The sequence below is a fragment of the Mus caroli genome, unplaced genomic scaffold (genome assembly GCF_978045245.1).
Source record: "Mus caroli unplaced genomic scaffold, Mus_caroli_1 scaffold_9, whole genome shotgun sequence".
In the NCBI taxonomy this organism is placed as follows: domain Eukaryota; kingdom Metazoa; phylum Chordata; class Mammalia; order Rodentia; family Muridae; genus Mus; species Mus caroli.
The window spans coordinates 116633977-116654889 of NW_028227264.1; the positions used below are offsets into that span (position 1 = coordinate 116633977).

Genomic DNA, 20913 nt, shown 5'->3' on the forward strand with positions numbered 1-20913 from the left:
CGGGGAAGCGGCCGCCTCTCCCCCGCCCCCGCCCCGGGAGAGAGGGCGGGACTAGAGGCGGGGCCGGGAGGGAGTGGTGAGGGGGGGGCTCGCGCGCTGCGGCGCCCCCTGGCGACAGGAGGGGCTCGGTGCAGGCTAATCCACGCGCGCGTTGTCCAGGGTCCCTCTACAGCGGTTTCCCTGGGAACCACTCTGGCTGGAAAACCTGCGGGTGCCATTGGAGGATGTGAACTCTCCTGGGATGGTAAGAGGCTTTGAACTGTGTATTGAGGACAAGCAGAGCCGACCTGAAATTCCGCGTCTGTGGGTACCTGAAGCTGGAGTAGAAGGTTAGGGGGCCGGGAGTCGGGGGGAATGGGCGGGGAGCTGGTAAACCCAGATCCTTCCACTTGCAGTTTCCAGAGACCGGCTCTCATCTTTTACAGGAACTATAACTATTGTTTTGTTTTGCTTATCAAACTTCCATCCCACATTCGGGCTTCCAAGTTGGAAAAAAAAAAAAAAAACAAAAAAAAAAAAACAAAGTACAGACAGAATCAAGCCCTGAAAATCTAACTCAGGGATGGGGGGTGGGAGGGAGCAGTCATCCTCCGCCAATATTTCCGCCAATATTTCCGCCAATATTTGTGATACTCAGAGGCAGGGGCTGCCATTCTGTTGAGTACATCTAGGAGGTGGTAATAAAAAGGAAGTTATCTGTGTGGTCCCTGTGATCAGCCACCTACTGACCTCTGTGACCTTAGGCTAGTTCATCTGCAATAACGCCAATCTTCTCACTGATAATTGGAAGTAAGAATGTCTACCTCATCAAGGTTTTGAGAGTTAAGTGGTTTAATATATGTAATTAGTGTACCTCACCACAGAGTGTCCGGTGAATATAACCCTCTTACAATCCAACAGAAACATAGAAAGCCATTATTCTCATCTCTAATATAGCATCAATTCTTATCTGTTCTTGCTCCCAAAGAATTATTAAATGTATCTTGTTTCAAGTAGCCTTCATCATTTGTGGACTTCTAACGTCCCTCCTTAATGCTATGTTGTCAATCAGATATTTATTACATTTCATCTCTGCACATTCTGTGACACAGTGAGTCATACAGAAACACACATGTACACACACACACACACACACACACCTCTACAAAAAATTCCTACCATCCAAAGACTCAAACAAAGGGAGACAAGTTTACTATTAAGAGACAACTTTGTGGGCTCCCTGTTTTACACATTTTTTTTTCCTAAAGAGATGTTCACACACACACTTTTTGTTTTGTCTTGGTTTTTGAGACAGGGTTTCTCTGTGTAGCCCTGGCTGTCCTGGAACTCACTCTGTAGACCAGGCTGGCCTCGAACTCAGAAATCTACCTGCCTCTGCCTCCCAAGTGCTGAGATTAAAGGCGTGTGCCACCACCACCCAGCTCACACACACACACACCTTTTATCATATGGAATTACTAATTACTTAACCCATGCTCCCGTTTCTTTGTAAACCATTCACTGATGCTCGCCTGCCTCCCAACCCTAACTCCTTACCTGTGATCCCAGAGCACCTTATTTCAGTGGTTCTCAACCTTCCTAACGCTGTGACCCTTTAATACCGTTCCTCACAGTGCATACTAACCCCCAACCATAAAATTGTTTCCGTTGCTACTTCATAACTGTAATTTGGCTACTGTTATGAACCTTAACATAAATATCTGTGTTTTCTGACATCTTAGGTGACCCCCTGTGAAACGGTCATTTGATCCCAGAGGGGTTGCGACCCACAGGTTGAGAACTGCTGCTTTAGCTCTTGCAGTGCTTATGATTCCCCATGAATCATAAGTAGGCTTTCCTCTCTTTTTTCTCTTTAGTCTGTGTCTTGAGAACAGGCACTCTGCCTGACGGAGAACTCTGTAAAGGTAGGAAGAGGAGATGGTTGACACACAGGCAGAATGCTCTATTTGGTATATGAACATTTGGAGGATTGGCTCTTCGGTTTATTCAATGTAAGACCCCAAACGTCACGGGTCTACAGAAGAGAGTAATGCTAACATGTGTGAATCCCACAGTGACCCACATGTATGTTGACTACAAGATCATCTGTAGTCTTGGAGAGTGGGCTCTAGCACTGTTTGAGAATGGGGAGAGTTACTGTGGAGCTATGACTAGAAATGGCTCCCAGAGACTCATATATCTGGAGCTCGGTCATTGGGAATTATTTATATTATAATTATTATAATTGGGTCCTTGACAGGGATTAGGAAGTGTGGCCTTGTTGGAGGAAGTGTGTCACTAGGGGTGGACTTTGAGATTTCAGGAGCCTAAGCCAGACCCTGTGTCTCTCTCTCTCCCTGCTGCCTGTGGATCTGGATGTAGATCTCCCAGCCCATTCTCTAGCACCATGTCTGCCTGCATGCCACCAGACTCCCCTCCCTGGCAATAATGGACTACATTACTGAACCTGTAGACCGGCCCCAGTTAAATGCTTTCCTTCATAAGAGTTGCCGTGGTCATGGTGTCTCTTCACAGCAATAGAACATTGACTAAGGCAGAAGTTGGTACCAGGAGTGGGGTATTGTTATGACAAGCTGTGTTTCTTGGTGCAGTATGGACTTTGGAACTTGGATTGGGGAAAGCAATTGAACATTTTAAGCAGGACTTAATGGACCATCCTATTAGCTACATGGAAGACAGAACAATGTAGATTATGACCCAGATCAAAGGGTTTCAGAGGAGAAGAATATTAGTAAGTGGCCCAGAGATCATACTTGTAATATTTTGATGAAGAGTGTTTTCTGCCTTTGTCCAATAAATAAATAGATAAATAAATAAATAGATAAATAAATAAATAAATCTGAGGCTAAATTGAAGAGTTTTGGATTAATGGGATTGGCAGAGGAGATTTCAAAACAGCCTAGTATTGATTATGTCATGTGGTTATTAGTGGCCAGTCTTATGCAGATCTATAATGAAAAGAAAATGAGCTATGCAGTTTGAGGGAAAAAAAAAAGAGCACCAGGAAGTGCAATGGAGCTAAAGTCTAGGGCTCAAGAAAACAAAAGGTTTAAAGAAAAGTCTGCTGCCAAATGGACTAAAGGGAGTAGTGCCCTCAGAGCAAGACCTCCACCCAAGCAAACTTCCAACTTGTGAAAAGGAATTGAAAAAAAGCTTAGGGGTTGGCATAGATGCACACACCTCCCAGCACCCAGAGAGCAAAGGCTGGTGGATCTCTGAGTTCCAGGCCAGCCTGGTCTACACAGTGAGTTCCAGACCAGCCTGGTCTACAAAGCAAGGTCAAGGACAGCCAGGCTGAAGCAGTGAAGGAAAATGTATTTGACCAAGGGGGCCCCAGCAAGCAGACAAACTTGGCAGCTTCGGCCACATGGTTCTGGCTTTAGAGGAAAGGATACCAGAAACTCTGGAAGGATACAAAAAGCTCTGGAAATTCCTGTACAAAAACATCTGGGAACTGGAACGTCCACTGCTTTGCAGTATTCTTCATTAGACCGGCTATAGCCAGGTCTGCATTTGAGGCCACTTCTATGGTTCAAGAAAAAGGAAATAAGAGATTTAGAGGGTTGAGGGCTTCACAAAGACCTTAGACTTTAAATCATATAGTTTCTTCTACCTGCACCCCCTCCCAGCCATTCATTAAACAAATATGTATTTCTCTATACCATAGAGAGGACTTCCTGGTTTTACAGAGTACAGTCTCCTTACCCCCTCAAAATACTTAAAGTAATTCTCAGTTTTGCTTAATATAGCTTTAAAGGGATTGCTGTTACTGGTCACCAGAAAAATATTCTTTTCATATTTTTTTTAATTTTGCTTAACATTTAATTGTTTATATGGATGGAGGGTGGTGCGTGCCCTGACATGAGTGAGTATGGAGGTCAGAGGACAGTTTTCAGGAGTTGGTTTTCTTCCGCCATGTAAGTCCCAAGGATTGAACTTAAATCATCAGATTTGGTGGCAAGCACCTTTACCTACTAAGCCATCTTGCTGGCCCAGAAAATACTCTTAAACAGTGTATTTCTTATGATCCAAGCAAAGCAGTATATGCTCATAATAGTGGCACTCTCAAGACTAAGGCTAGAGGATTATGAGTTCAAGGCCAGCCTGGTCTACAGAGAGGTTTTGTTTTGTTGGTTTTCTTTAAGATGCACATTGCATATAGCGAGTGCACAGACTAGACCATCGGAGCTCATCAGTGATCAGTAACGAGACCGACCTGATCCTGATCAGTAGTCAGGGGTTGTCTGCAGTGGAAGAACAAAGAGATGCTCTGTACCCACTGAAGACGAAGGCTATGGGCTGACGAGCCTAGCATCGGTGGTCAGCCATTTTGCCGTTAGCACTATGAAGAGAAGGCCTTTTCCTCAGGTAAGAACAGGATGTTATGGTTGTTGGTGTTCTTCACACCCATGCTCCTAACAGTTTCCAATGAGGGCAAAACCAAACCAGTTTGAGTTTCTTTTAATGCAGTCAGAATCCTAGACTCTGGGATCTTGTTAACATGTTTCAAGGTGAAGGGCTTTGGGGAAACTACAGAACTCTCACGGGCCTAACTCATCCAACGCACAGGGACCCGAGAGAATGTGCTTTCTTGCTGTTCTGACGAATTAGCAGAATATTCTGATCTTGGAGCAACAGTCGGGGAAGGGGGCGGCGGGGCGGCTTTCAGGATATGAAGAACGCTAAGCTTAAACAAGGCATGTGGATTGAGCCCAGAGCTTAGTGGAATTACGGATTCCGAAGACCTATCCTATTTCCGTAGAAACAGAGTCCAAATTTCAGAAGAGACATTTTCCGGTGAACTTGAATCCTACTTTAAGTTTCTGCAGCTGCTTTTGGTACAAAAACTTCAACATGTGTTTGAATCACCAAGCACCTCTCTGATGCATGCATAAGGAATTTGATCTTACGTCTGAAAAAGGGACTATTCTACCAGAAATTAAATTGGAATTTGAGAACTGGAATGTGAATGACAAAATTGTCCTAAATGTTAGCCTTCAGGGATGTCTTTCATAACAACACTGACATCCAGGTGGAAAGCCATCGTCCTGTCAGCAACAGCAACAACAAGTCTACATTCAGCAACCCACCACCCGAACACAGTTCAAGTCACGCCACAAACATAACATATTAGCCAACAAGTTTCTGATTTATGATAATTTTTTCAGGACCAGAAGTGCTCTGCACTCTGCTATTAACCCCATGAAAAGAGTTCTTTCTAGATAAGCGGATACTTGCGGCTACCTGGAGTGGATACCAGTCCCAGTTTGCTACCAGCAATCCCAACCCAAGACACGGGTGAGCCACAGGATTGTAGAGTCTGGGCTTGAGGGGAATAACCATTGGGAACCCTAGTATTTTATAAGGAGTAAATAAGTAATGTAAGCGCAATTGATCTATCTTTTGGGACCCTGAAATTTTCAGTGTATTCTAATTACTAGGCTCCAAGTAAGAACTAGCCAAAACCAGGATTTAATATTGCCGAGCTTTTAGAAACACAGTCATTTTGAAAGACTGTTTCTGGTAGACCCTCGCTCAAGTCCCAGGATGAGCTGACACCACAATAACTCGAGAGAAACCGTTCTTGATGCAATATTGCATGAGGTTTATTCGGAAATCAGCATGCTGAGGCCGAGCTTATAACCCGCACTGGGGCAGAGGAGATCAGCCCCCCAGCAGTTGCAGTTGAGGGTTTTTAAAGAATAAGCTGCAAAGTAAGGGGAAGATAAGAGCACAAAGAATGGGGAACCTGAGTAAGAATGGGGATGGTGAATCGCAGCTCATCTCTCACGGAACGGTTACAGGCTATCTTCAGAAAACATTCTTGGTCCCTTACACAATGGGTCAGGTGCCTGGGTGGGTCACCCAGCGGCCATCATTCTCTCAGGCTGAAGCCCAGAACTCCGTGCTGGGCTTCGTTTCTAGGGGTCTAAGAAACACATTGAGTTGGGGTCTTACAACTTTTTATTTTACTCTAAAAAAAATCTATAATTCTGAATAGCCGAACACTAAGGACAAATTTAGGCTGCAAGAATGTAGATTTCTATTTTTTCCTAAAATATAGACACCACTATTCTGACGAATTATAGAGGAGCCATGGTATGAAATGTCTGAATGCATTACTATCCCTCTTCCCATATTCAGAAATCATTTAAGAGAGGGGAAAGCAAAAAGAAAACTAACTCCCATCCCTCAAGATCCAGAACCATGTCTCTTTTCTCTTGCAAACTAGGACACCAGTATACTGCCCAGCTCCCAAAACACATATGAATGATAAAGAAAGCAGCCCTGATTTAACAAAAGCTGTGTAGGAGAAAGGAGAGAGCAAAGACTCGCTCATCAGCTAGAAGACTCAGCTGGATAACACAAGGAAAAGTGTGAGTCCTGGCCGGGGAGTTACCTGCTGAGCAAATGTGATCTATCCCTACACTACAAAATAAAATAAAATAAAATAAAATAAAATAAAATAAAATAAAAGTATAATGTTCTGAGGGTAAAAGACATCTTGAGGTATAGGGCTCAATTCTATTATTATCTGGAACACTAGGAATTCCCACTCAAACGCTGGAAACTCCTGCAGATAGCAGGTGTAGGAACACTCAGTTGGTTTAATGTTGAGAAATGGAAAGTAATGCCAATATATAAAGATACTTGGATAAAAATTGGGAGGAAAGGAGCAGGTCCTGGTTTGACGGTGAAATTTCCCTCACGAGCTCCCTTGGTCTCCAAGTGGCAGCGCTGTTGCGATGAGGCGTGGACCCTTTAGCAGGTAGGATTCCCTGAGAGGAAATGGTCACTTTACAGCTCTCTGCTTCCTGATTTGTCACGATGTGAGCAAGCACGGCCAAAGACAGAGCTTCCGAGCCCCAGCAATGGCCCGCATCCCTGTAAACGGGGAGCAAAATAAACCTCTTTTCTTTAGGTTGCCTCTCTCCCATGTGCAGTCACAGCCTCAAAACAAGAAACCAACACAGAGCAAAGCAACAGACGAGGAACGCTTTAATCCGGCACATTTTATGGTGGGGAGGATGTGTACGGAGACGCAACAATCACTTCTATTAACAGCCACAAAGCGGAAATGTGGGGAATCAAGGAAAACATGACCAGATAACAGGAGACAGAGAAGTGTAGATGAACAGAGTCAAAAGAGTTACAGTAGAAAAATATAAAACAAAAATCACAGGAAAACAAAATTACAAGCGAAGGGGAAGGGAGGCGGGGAAAAGCTTAGAGTTAAAAGGCTAAAACACACACTGAAAACAGGTCGATCTTCTTGTTTACTCTCCTAAATTGCTTACTGGACATGAATTTTACAAGCATCACTAACATTAGCAGGAACAATGGAGCCAGTGGGGAGCTGCACCTTGTCCCGGTTGCATGCTGAGAGCCACCAGTAAGACCACGTGCCTGCAGATATCGGCCCACGCCTCTCCCTGTGCACGAGCCCTGGATTAGTGACCTGCCAGCATCAGACTTTCTTCTGATAGTTTTATGGAGTGGGTTGATGAGGAGAACCTCGGAATTTATATGTGGACGTTTCTGCAATGGTGAAGAGTTGAAGACTCAGTCGGGTGGTGATGGCACACGCCTTTAATCCCACTACACCGGGAGCAGAGGCAGGTAGATCTCTGTGAGTTCCAGGCCAGCCTGGTCTACAGAGCTAGTTCTAGGACAGCCAGAGAAAGCTGTCAGGACTCTCAGAGTCCCACCCTGACATCCAGCTCTCTCCTCAACAACAAACTGAAGAGGATTGCCATAAATTGGACCTTGTAGCCACCATAGAGAACAGGTATGCTTTGTATGAATGACATAAGCTTGCTAGGGGTTGTGTTCCAGCCTGCACACATAATCCATCCAGAAGGGGCAGGAAGCCTAGTGCAGCATAGAAAGCCACAGTAGAGCCAGCATCGGATCCTGGGAAGGAAGCCACCACATGGCTGGGGCTGCTGCTTCCTTCATAGCTCTTGGATGCAAGCGTCACACCAATCAGGGAGAAGCCTTTTTTAAAAAGCCTTTATATGGAACTTTTAATGATGCCCCAAAGAAAAATGTCCAAAATAGAAAAAAACCCTCAATTAAAAAAAAAAAAAGTTACATATCTTCACTGAAGGGACTTGCTACACGTCAGACAACTTATACCTATCGCAGCTCCTGACCACGAAGAAAGTCCTCTGGAGATCTTCTAAGCCATCAGATCACTTACCCCAGGGGAACTGTCAGGCTGGCTTTAGACTCCTACACAGGAACGCTCATTCCAAGAAGGCACTGGAGCAGTCTAAGATGCAAGAAGGAAGTGGGCATGCTAGACAGAAAGTCTCGCCAAACTGCCTTCTGAGTAGAAAGACAACAGGCAGAGAGTTTTAACTGCACAACCATCCGGGCACAGTTGCTTCTGTTAACCCTTTAAAGCAAAGGAAAAGAAAACTTCTAAAGGATTCATTTTAGGTGACAAAAGGGAATTTCCAGACTATCACAAAAGAACTGCTTGCAAGTATTCTGTGCACCCTACCTTTGTGCCCCCTGAAATTCAACCAATCACCCTAAAGCCACCATAAGTCCTGACCAGTGTTACACACACACACACACACACACACTTTTTTATGCGTGGGTCTCTATGCCAGGCCTCATTAACCCTCAGGCTTTTCTCATTCCTCTCCCGCAGAGTCCCCATCTTTAATGCTCAGAATAAGCCATTTAGAAATGTTTGATTTTTCTATCATGTAGTGGTCCCTCAGCCAGATTTTAATATTTCTCAATCATAACCACCTACAGTCTGATAATCTCTTGGTTTAGTCTTCTCAAAACTTCAATAAAGCTGGGCAATGGTGGCACACGCCTTTACTCCCAGCTCTTAGGAGGCAGAGGCAGGTGGATTTCTGGGTTCAAGGCCAGTCTGGTCTATAGAGTGAGTTCCAGGATAGCCAGGGCTACACAGAGAAACCCTGTCTCAAAAAACAAACAAACAAACAAACAAAAACTTCAATAAATATGGAAAATGGTCTCTTTGTGTGCCTAAATGTTTGTGTGTGTACATGTATGTGTGTATGTGTGTGTGTGTGTGTGTGTGTGTTGTCAAAGTCTATTCACGCAACCCTGTTGACCTCCAATTCGTGATCCTCTTACCACAGATCTCTGGGTGCTGGTGTGATGCTGTGTCATGAAATCCAGCCGATAGGAGATCGTTCACACAGTCTCTGTCTTTTCCACCTCCCCTCGCAGTCGCTGTCTCCAGGTGTGCTCTAGCTTCTGTTCCCACGCCACCTCTGTGTGAGGCAAGTCGAACCATGTCAGCAGACAAGAACTGGGAAGGGTGAGCAGATTCAGGCCAGGACACCCCACATAAGAATTGTGACAACTAGTCACAGAGCACAGAGCATGAGTTCTCCGTGCTAAGGAGGTATCTAGATGGGCAGGCCCTGAGGGTTTAGTCAATAAGCTTCCCTGCCAGGACATTCCTTCCTGCAAAAGGTATTTAATCTCTGTCCCACCCTGAGTACGTTTTATGCATCCATTTTCCAATTGCCAATCAACAGTTTGGACAAGCAAGGACTGTCTCTCTCATCAAGAAGTGCCATGGAGGGAAGCCTTCAGCATACAGAGCCAAGACGTCTTCCCTCCAGACACGGACACTCACTCCTGAGCTAAGCTGGATTCCCCTTCCCCCTGGCCCCCCAGGATTGTTGATGGCCAGAGGGCCCTGTTTCAGACCTTCAAGGTTCCCAGTGGCATCTGGGTGTCCAGGAGTTTGGGAAACAAGACCCGCCTCTCAGACATACACACACACACACACACACACACACACACACCATCAACTAGATAGGAACCTGGTGTCAACTAAGAGACATGCCCCAGGGCAGCTCTGTGAGGGCATTCTCAGAAAGAATGTACTGAGGAGAGATGTCCTGTGCTAGGTCAGAGTGGGCAGCAGGAGAGATGGAGAAAAAGACTGTGCTGCCTGCCGTCAGCCTTGCCCTTGCAGATGGGTGTCACCTGCTGCTGCTGCTGCTGCTCCACCTCTACCACTTTCTGCCCCATCAGACTCCAGCCTCTTCAGCATTCTAGCATGAACTAAAGATCACCCACTCTCCAGGAGTCTTCTCAGCCTTCAGCATCAAACTGGAAAAGCTGAGACCTCTAGTTTCATAGACTGAGAAGCTACAAGGTTGTAAGGCTTCCCTAGTAGAAATGGCTACTGCTGGACTACCCCATCCCTATCCAAACACACACACACACACACAAAGGGGTGTGGTGGGGGGACAGTTCTATTCCTTTAGAATATCCTGCCAAATACAGGCGCTGGTTTCTAGAGCGTTGGTTCTGTTTGTATTTACTTATTTACATATGTGTGTGGTACATGCAGGTGTGTGCACATGTGCGTGGGTGACCTGCCCGTGTGTGTACATCTGAAGACCTGTCAGGTGTCTCAGATCTACCTCAGTTTTAAAACATGTCTCACTAGACCTAAAGCTCACTGTCTCCGCTAGACAGACTGGCCAGCAACCCACCTGCTTCTGCTCCACCCTTAGCACAGGCACCCACTGCAGCACCTGCTTTAAATGACTGCTGGGGGGGGGGGGTTGAACTCAGATCCTCATGCTTGCACAGCAAAACCTTGACTCACTGAACCATCTCCTCTGTCCTAGCTTGTAAAAGATGCAAATAACTCCTGATTCTAAGAACATGAAAATTCTAAGCCTTGACATTTAAAGCCTTTAATCCCAGCACTGGGGAGGCAGAGGCAGGTGGATCTCCATGCATTTGAGGCCAGCCTGGTCTACAGAGTGAGTTCCAGGACAGCCAGGCTATGATGGTTTTATATATATGCTCAGCCCAGGGGTAGCACTATTAGGAGGTGTGGCCTTGTTGGAGTAGGTGTGTCACTGTGGCTGTGGGTTTTAAGACCCTCATCCTAGCTGCCTGGAAGCCAGTCTTCTCCTAGCAGCCTTCAGATGAAGATGGAGAACTCTCAGCTCCTCCTGCACCATGCCTGCCTGGATGCTGCCATGCTCCTGCCTTGATGATAATGGACTGAACTTCTGAACCTGTAAGCCAGCCCCAATTAAATGTTGTCCTTATAAGACTTGCCTTGGTCATGGTGTCTATTCACAGCAGTAAAACCCTAACGAAGACACAGGGCTATGAAGAGAAACCCTGTATCAAAAACCAAACAATAATAAAATTTTAGGCAGTCACTGAGCCCAGGGGGTACGTTTTATAATCAGCGAGAAGGGCTGTAAGTCAATGGTATAAGGTTAACTCAGTTTGTTATCTTTGAAATTGTTCTACCATTCAAAAGCCACAAAATATATCCCCCAACATTAGAATGCTGTCATTAAAATGTAAGTGTTAGAATTAGAATTTATTTTGAGATTTTGAAAGCACTCTCCAGCTCACTGCAGTCAGGGTAAGCACCTGTCAGGACTAGGATACATTGTCACCTTGGCTTCCTTATTTATACCAAACAATGTGTATTTGAAACAACTCTATGGAGAATGTCCTTTTCTTTCTCCAACAGACCTACATGACTTAGAGTTTCAAATGCTGTTTGAGACACCATGACCACAGCCACTCCTATCAAGGACAATATTTAATTGCAGCTGGCTTACAGTTCAGAGGTTCAGTCCATTATCATCATAATGGGAAGCATGGTGGCCTGCAGGCAGACGGTGCTGGAGAAGGAGCCAAGAGTTCTACATCCCAGTCTGAAAGCAGTAGGAAGAAAGAGTTCTATCCCTGGGCCTGGCTTGCACCTCTGAAACCTTAAAACTCGCCCTCAGTGACACACTTCCTCCAACATGGCCACACCTACTCCAACAAGGCCACACCTCCTAATAGTGCCACTCCCCATGGGCCTATTGGGGCCATTTTCATTCAAACGACACTAAAAAAAGTTATCAAAGTTTTCTGGTGAAAAAGAGTGAAAAGGGGACTAGGATAAAGACTTTTTTTTATTTATGACAATTACTGTCTGACATCAATTGAGTTTTAAACTGAGGGAGTTATAAACATCAGAGGAAAAGTGCAATTTCCAAAATGTCATTTTAGCGGGAGAAGAGAAAGGGGTAGGCGGTGAACTCCGTGGGAGCAGGTTTTGGAGACTGAGGAGGAAGACATGTCTAGAAAACAGGAAAATCAAGTAAGACTCCTTTTGCTCCCCATCAGGGGTCAAGACATTCGAAACTGTCAAAATGTCATGGCTTTAACAAAATACAAACACAAGATTAAAAACAACAACAACAACAACAAAACCTCTTTGCTGAAACCTGAAGAGGTTTGCTTTTCTAATATGTTTTTCCTTACAGATGAACATTGTCTGGGAAAGCACACTGTGGTCACCTGCCTCCCCCATCCGGGTCCCCACCAGTCTCTGACTAATGCCATCGCCTAGACGATAAAGCGCCCATCACTCAAGCACAGAAGTCGGAATTCATAGTTCATTTCTTTACTTATGTAAGATCATTCACTGACAAAAGAACTCAAATGGAAAGGCTTTGGGCATATGCAAAAGCGGGGAGAAAAAAAATAATCTCTCCGAGTCGGAAGCCTCGGGGGAGCATAGCAAGACTTATCAAAGTTACAGAGCTCCATTTGGAAAGCGCCACCCGCCAGCCCTCGGGCGAGGTGCAGTGGTGCATAATTAATGTAGTCCCAGACACAGGTCACTGAAAAGCCCCACAGGTGTGTGCCTGGGTTTCAATAAGGCCTTTCCTTCGGAACTCCACTTCGGACTTTGAGTTTGTGCTCCCGGAAGCCTTGCACGATCGGGAGAATTCAGAAGAACAATCTAAATGCCCATCGATAGAAAATGGCAAGAAATTACGGCAGATCTAGTCTCTGGAATCCTAGGTATTTGGGAAAAAGAAGCAAGCTGGGTCCCAAAACACCGATATAGAAAAGTGGCTGTACTTTTTGTTGTTGATGTTGTTTTGTTTTTGTTTTTGCTTTTCATCAGGAAAGCAAATAGAACAAGGTTCACAATATTCCATTTTTTGCAAGACTTCCATTTTTCAAGTAAGTCTTTGTCCTGAAGGTCACACCAATGCCCTCATTATATATGCCCTCCCTGCAATATGTGGCTTTTCTGAGTTTCCTGAGCAGGCTGCAGTTTGAGTTTGAACCCGGGGCCTACAGGTACACAGATGCTTTCAGCATGGATTTGTCCCTCTCGAGACTTTCCAGATTTGGAGACGTGCCACGCAGTGGAGCGTGATGACTGTCCAAGGGCTGTTAAGGAGCTACCTCGTGCCCCCGACCCCCACCCCCTGCGCGCGCCCCCTGGCCGGGAAGAGGCTTGGCCCCATGGGATATCAGAAGCAGGAGAACCCAAGAAAGCGCCCCTCCCTCTGTGCTTGAGGAGACTACTCCAAAGGGGATTTCTTCCCGCAAACTTTTCCAGAAGAATCCGGCAGTAGACACACCTGCTGAAACCAGCCAGCACAGCTACGCATCCCATCACTTCATTGTTTCTGGATTAACTTCCGGTTTGTTTTTTTTTTTAAACTTTCTCCTTCACCAGCCTCGCTTGCTTTTCCCAAATAAAGTGGACCCCGATAATCCTTGCTGTCTGCTCATTCTTCAGCCCGGAGGAGCCAGGCTAAGACCACAAGCAATGATGAGTGTGTCCCTACGGGGGACACTTACGCCTTTGTAAGAATACAGGCATGTGAGGGGCACCCAGCACGCCTAAGACTGCCGGCCTTTGCCGCTGCTTTTTTTTTTTTTTTTTTTAATGGACATGCTTTGTTTTGTGTATTTATTAAACAGTGGTAGTTAAATGCCTTTGCAACAAGCCTAGCACAGTGTATTTCTCAGGCGTGTGCTTGAGCCTAGCCTTAAACTGTCGCATGGCTCAGGTGAAATTGCTCTCTGGGACTCCTAAACTCTTCCATCTGGTACTGCAGTCGATCTTGCTCGCCCTGGCACGCGCGCGCGCACACACACACACACACACACACACACACACACACACACACATATTTCTTCCTTGCTAGAAACCTCAGATCTGTTTTGTTTGTTTTCACTGCTTCCCTTTGCCCTCTTGGGATTGTGAGGGAAAACTCAAAGGACCAGAACCATGATGTATTAGGCAACTGTGGAGATGCCTACACCCAAAGGTTTTGGCTTCTAAGATTATAAATCCGTTCACCCTTTAAGTTAGCTGTTATATTACTTGCCTTCAAAGAATCCTGACAACCCACACACACATGAATCTATTCACCGGAGTGTGTGTATGTGAATAATTTCTTGCGTCATGTGTGTCACCAGAGATTGGGAGACAGTAACCACCTTACCTTCATAATCCCAGCTCGTAGCATTCATACATAGTAGGCTCTCAACGAACACCTCCTGAAGTGATTGGTTCATTCATCTCATCCTGCAATTTACATATTATATGTATTACACACCTAGTAGGGAGTTAAGGAAAGGAGAGTAAAGAAGGACCAGAACGTGTGGCTGGAATCACGTCTGACCCAAAAAAGCTGAAGGCTCTAAAGAAAGTTAGCAAACAAAACGGACCATCAAAGCGATTAAATCCCTATCGTGTTGGAGTACTGTAAGACACAAGCAATCGCTGCCGGAGCTGATAGATTCTTCTGCACCTTTTTGTGTCTAGGTACAACGTTCTTGGTAGACTATGGCTTGGAAGGACGAGTGCCAGCTAGATGTCAAAACTCCCGCAACAGACTTTGTTTGACAAGTCACCAGTGGGGACTCGGGGTGGGGGTGGGGGAGCGGAGGGAGGAGGAGGGTGAGGTAGGGGATGGACAGAGAGGAGCAGTTGCTGCCCGCCATTCTTGCTCCCCACCCCCACCACCACCACCACCCCTATCTCAATGTCTTAAGCCCATGGTCTAACTCCAAATCAGAAGGTTCAAAATTTAGCATGAAGGCTTAGGGGTGTTAAGAACTTTACCTAAAAACTCAGTTTGAAGCCAGGACTTAGCCCAATCTTACCTTTACTCCAAATTCCACTCATTTTATAAACGAGGGACAATGTTCCCCTCAAGTAGGGGAACACTTCTGGCAGCTTGTGTAGTTTTCCAGTCAGTAGCTCTAATCATGTCAGCAATTATCCTCTTTAGCAGCCGTCTGTGTAGACAACACATTGAAGGAAGGTTCTAGAAACCTAGCGTATAGAAGACATTCAAACAGGAGCATGCAAAGCCAGGTAAGGACAGCTAGTGCGGGATGAGAGCCTCAGGGAGGTCACTGTGAGCGGCTGCTATTACAGATGCCCGGTCCCTCAGAGGATACTGGACCGCAGCCGTCCTTAAAGGGGTGAGTTTCAACAGGTCTGTCTGCAGTGGGCGGGTGCAAACAACCCTGGCATCCTAATGATATTTTAGGAAAGCGTTGAAGCTGGCTTAAAAGTATTGGATCCTACAGAGAGCGGGATCATGGGAAAGCTGGGACCATAAGGTATAGACATCTCTAGAAATTCTGGGTTATAGCTTTCAAACAAATTAGTGTTGAGAAAAAACAATCGTTCTCACACAACCCCGTTGGTGATTTTCTGCAACCTTCTAGCTTTTTCTTATCAATAGACCAGTAGTTTTAACTACTTATATATTCATTCTTAATTTATTAAAGGATAGCTTGTGTTCTGCAGAAATCTTGAGGGTAAAACAACAACAACAAAAAAAAGGCTAGCCACCTTGATCTATGTCCATACCACTCGGAACTCACAGATCTATTTTTCTGACTCTCCCGGACAGCTCTAATGATCAGCCAGCCTGTTTCTGTCTGCCCCACGCTGTCACCAGACATCTGCACGTTGTTCGTGTCAGCTTGCCCAGAACTTGCTCACTGCATTCCAAGATGGTGGGGTGAGCTCAAGTTTCTGTGTGACTGTATTTTAATAACTTCATAGTGCTGAGCATGAAATGTCTTCCGTGTTTTTGTCTTTACAGAGCACTTCCCCGTAGGGTGACCATTTTATTCAGACCCATGAGATGGGCGGGCTCAAGAAAGGGGGATCTTTTGTCTAGGGTGGCCCAACGAAGATGAGCAGCCAGCACGTCTTCTCTGTCTCTCTCTCTCTCTGTCTCTCTCTCTCTGTGTGTCTCTCTTTCTCTTTCTCTCTCTTTCTCTGTCTCTGTCTCTCTGTCTTTCTCTGTGTCTGTCTCTCTCTTTGTGTCTTTCTCTCTCTGTGTGTATGTGTGTGTCTCTCTGTGTCTCTGTCTCTGTCTCTCTCTCTCTCTTTCTGTGTGTGTCTCTCTCTGTGTGACTCTTTCTGTCTCTGTCTCTCTCTCTCTCCCTCTGTCTCTCTCTGTCTCTCTCTCTCTCTTTCTGTATGTGTCTCTCTCTCTCTTTCTTTCTGTGTGTGTCTCTCTCTGTCTCTGTCTCTCTCTGCCTCTGTCTCTCTCTGTCTCTCTCTGTCTCTCTCTGTCTCTCTCTGTCTCTGTCTCTCTCTCACTCTGTCTCTCTCTGTCTCTCTCTCTCTGTCTCTCTCTCTCTCTCTCTCCTTCAGAGTGCTGCTTTCTTGTATGTTTGAACTCTTGTCTCCAGGTAGCTTTTTTCAATTATTTGGAAAACGTTTAGTTTAATAGCAACTGTGGAAAGGCCAGACTCCTGCACAGGCCGTGGAAAAGATCTCCCAGGGCGGGCGGGTGGATCTTGGGTATCAAATCAAGCAGATAGACTTTCTTTTTCCACCTTCAGATAGAGCCAGCACTGTCAGAATCAGTCTCGGGTAACTGATAGAACACTGATTAACCCAGGTTAACACAGACGCTCAGCCCAGGCATATTGGCAGCCAGGGTGCTTTCTGTCCCTTCCAGGGCAATTGCTCCTTCACTCCGTACGCAGGCTGCTAGGAGCCAACTGGCCTCCACCCCATCAGTCATGCCTCCACTCACGAGGCAGCATCCAGATCAGACTCTGCCTCATAAGTTGGAGCAACCATGGAACTTCCAGTCTGAACCAGTGTAATTCCAAAACAAAAGAGGGGAACCACAGATGACAGGTGTGAGTTGACAAAGGCGTCCTGAGCAAGCTCAGAACCCATTATTACTCCAAAAATAAGAGACTTATGAATGAATTAATTAACTAACCAATTAATTAAATTTTAGCATGCTCTCTTTCTTGATAGGTTCTTGGTTAGAAAAAAAGAGTATCCGTGTGTATAAATGTATGGTACTCCATACAGAAGAAGTCCTGAGAAGCGGTGTGATAAAATTTCACTTGCATGATAAAGCTAAGGAAACTGCACAAGGAAAGGTAAGAAAATGGATTTTTTAAAAGAAATCCTTTCGTAGGGGCGGCAATGTGGCTAGGAGTTAAGAGTATTTGCCACCAAGTCTGATGACCTGAGTCTGATCCCCGGACCAAAAAGATGGGAGGAAAAAACCAGAACGGAGTCACAGGGATTGTCCTCTGACTTCTATAGGCATGCCACGGCAATCATGTCCATGTGAGTGTACACACACACACACACACACACACTCCTCACACACCTCACAGGGATTGTCCTCTGACTTCTATAGGCATGCCACGGCAATCATGTCCATGTGAGTGTACACACACACACACACTCCTCACACACCTCACAGGAGTTGTCCTCTGACTTCTATAGGCATGCCACGGCAATCATGTCCATGTGAGTGTACACACACAACACACACTCCTCACACACCTCACAGGAGTTGTCCTCTGACTTCTATAGGCATGCCACGGCAATCATGTCCATGTGAGTGTATACACACACACACACACTCCTCACACACCTCACAGGAGTTGTCCTCTGACTTCTATAGGCATGCCACGGCAATCATGTCCATGTGAGTGTATGCACACACACACACACACACACACTCCTCACACACCTCACAGGAGTTGTCCTCTGACTTCTATAGGCATGCCACGGCAATCATGTCCATGTGAGTGTACACACACACACACACACACACTCCTCACACACCTCACAGGAGTTGTCCTCTGACTTCTATAGGCATGCCACGGCAATCATGTCCATGTGAGTGTACACACACAACACACACTCCTCACACACCTCACAGGAGTTGTCCTCTGACTTCTATAGGCATGCCACGGCAATCATGTCCATGTGAGTGTATACACACACACACACTCCTCACACACCTCACAGGAGTTGTCCTCTGACTTCTATAGGCATGCCACGGCAATCATGTCCATGTGAGTGTATACACACACACTCCTCACACACCTCACAGGAGTTGTCCTCTGACTTCTATAGGCATGCCACGGCAATCATGTCCATGTGAGTGTATGCACACACACACACACACACTCCTCACACACCTCACAGGAGTTGTCCTCTGACTTCTATAGGCATGCCACGGCAATCATGTCCATGTGAGTGTATGCACACACACACACACACACACACTCCTCACACACCTCACAGGAGTTGTCCTCTGACTTCTATAGGCATGCCACGGCAATCATGTCCATGTGAGTGTACACACACACACACACACTCCTCACACACCTCACAGGAGTTGTCCTCTGACTTCTATAGGCATGCCACGGCAATCATGTCCATGTGAGTGTACACACACACACACACACACTCCTCACACACCTCACAGGAGTTGTCCTCTGACTTCTATAGGCATGCCACGGCAATCATGTCCATGTGAGTGTACACACACACACACACACTCCTCACACACCTCACAGGAGTTGTCCTCTGACTTCTATAGGCATGCCACGGCAATCATGTCCATGTGAGTGTATACACACACACTCCTCACACACCTCACAGGAGTTGTCCTCTGACTTCTATAGGCATGCCACGGCAATCATGTCCATGTGAGTGTATAGACACACACACACACACACTCCTCACACACCTCACAGGAGTTGTCCTCTGACTTCTATAGGCATGCCACGGCAATCATGTCCATGTGAGTGTATACACACACACACACACTCCTCACACACCTCACAGGAGTTGTCCTCTGACTTCTATAGGCATGCCATGGCAATCATGTCCATGTGAGTGTATACACACACACACACACTCCTCACACACCTCACAGGAGTTGTCCTCTGACTTCTATAGGCATGCCACGGCAATCATGTCCATGTGAGTGTATACACACACACACACACACTCCTCACACACCTCACAGGAGTTGTCCTCTGACTTCTATAGGCATGCCACGGCAATCATGTCCATGTGAGTGTATACACACACACACACACACACATTCCTCACACACCTCACAGGAGTTGTCCTCTGACTTCTATAGGCATGCCTCGGCAATCATGTCCATGTGAGTGTACACACACACACACACACTCCTCACACACCTCACAGGAGTTGTCCTCTGACTTCTATAGGCATGCCACGGCAATCATGTCCATGTGAGTGTATACACACACACACACACACTCCTCACACACCTCACAGGAGTTGTCCTCTGACGTCCACAAGCATGCTATGGCAATCACATCCATGTGGGTGTACACACACATACATACATACATACACACACACACACACACACACACACACACACACACCTCACAGGAATTGTTCTCTGACATCAACATGCATGCTATGGCATTCACCCTCCTGTGAGTGTGTACACACCCACAGAGCACACAAATAAATTAATAAAATATAAAAAATTTAATCATTCATAAAACACTCTCACCTTTTATGTAAGGCTTTAAAATTTAAATTTTGGAACATTTTCTTAATCTATGAAAATGCACTGGCTATTGTTATAAACAATCTGAATTTCATTTTCACCTCAGCCCCGTAGAGCAGCGGAGTGTGGAACGTGCTCAGGTGGAAGCTGCCTTATCAGGACATCTTACTCCAGGGGGGATGCTCAAGATGGACTCCTTGTGCCTTGCAAGATGCTGCTCTTTTTAACATTGTCAAATAACACCTGCTCACTATGGAAACTTTTTAAATACAGAGAAACAGTGAAACAAATTTACCCACAGTCATCAGCTCACCTTATTATTGGCTTTTTTTTTCTGTGCTCCTCTTTCTTGCCCTGCTCCTCTTTCTTGCCGTGCTCCTTTTTCTTGCTGTGCTCCTCTTTCTTGCCATGCTCCTCTTTCTTGCCGTGCTCCTCTTTTTTGCTGTGCTCCTCTTTCTTGCCATGCTCCTCTTTTTTGCCGTGCTCCTCTTTTTTGCTGTGTTCCTGTTTTTCGCGGGGTTTGCCAGAACCTCAAACAAGCACCCAGCCTTCTTGTGTATTTTTCCCCAAAATATTACTATTCAGATGACCTTTTTTCGACTCATTTGGGGCGGGGTATTCGTTTTAGTTTTATGTTGCTGTTGAGACAAGGTCTCACTGTGTAACCCTGGCTGGCTGGAACTTGCTGTATCAGGCTAAACTCAAACTCACAGAACTCTGCCTGCCTCTGCCTCCATGCCCCGGGATTGAAAGTGTGCACCACAATGCTTATGATCATGATGTGTATGAAATATATTCCATTTCCTACTTGTTAGGAAACATGCATTTCCCCATCCCATGATAAATTATTCCTAGGTAGAATTTTAAATAACTGTGCATTAATTATTACATAAGAGCTGTCTTAGTCACTTAATGGTTCCCAGTTTAGTGCATCTGGTGTTTTCCAGCTTCAAAGAATTCACAACAAGCAATGGAAAATCCTTACTGAACAATTTCACATGAAAATTTCTTTTGAAGGTTCATTTTTATCTCCTACATCTAGATTCTCCAAACTAAAATTCTCTTATAATCTTAGAACATAAAGTGTTTGTTACATGTTAAATGTTGGCCTCCCGACAGGTTCAGCTCATATATAATAACGTTCCTATCCAGACTGGATGCTTTCAGATAAGCAGAGTATATATCTGTATACATATTTCTTGATTTCTAGAGAAATTGGCTATTTCCCATATATTGGCTAATATGCTCCACAAATTGCTGTTTCCATATAATT

General features: G+C 45.5%; 2 long non-coding RNA genes across 2 annotated transcripts; one reads left to right on the forward strand and one right to left on the reverse strand.

The window, feature by feature from the left end:
* The first annotated feature begins 36 nt into the window (after positions 1 to 36).
* Positions 37 to 20344, forward strand: LOC110303008 (uncharacterized). Its single transcript, XR_003837776.2, has 6 exons — positions 37 to 244; positions 4146 to 4368; positions 15717 to 15827; positions 16782 to 16968; positions 17093 to 17220; positions 19747 to 20344. It is a non-coding gene; the product is annotated as an uncharacterized LOC110303008 (long non-coding RNA).
* On the reverse strand, positions 6981 to 14493 carry LOC110303009 (uncharacterized). Its single transcript, XR_002378890.3, has 4 exons — positions 14292 to 14493; positions 9124 to 9263; positions 8204 to 8401; positions 6981 to 7539 (listed from the first exon to the last, which is right to left on the reverse strand). It is a non-coding gene; the product is annotated as an uncharacterized LOC110303009 (long non-coding RNA).
* Positions 20345 to 20913: the final 569 nt, after the last annotated feature.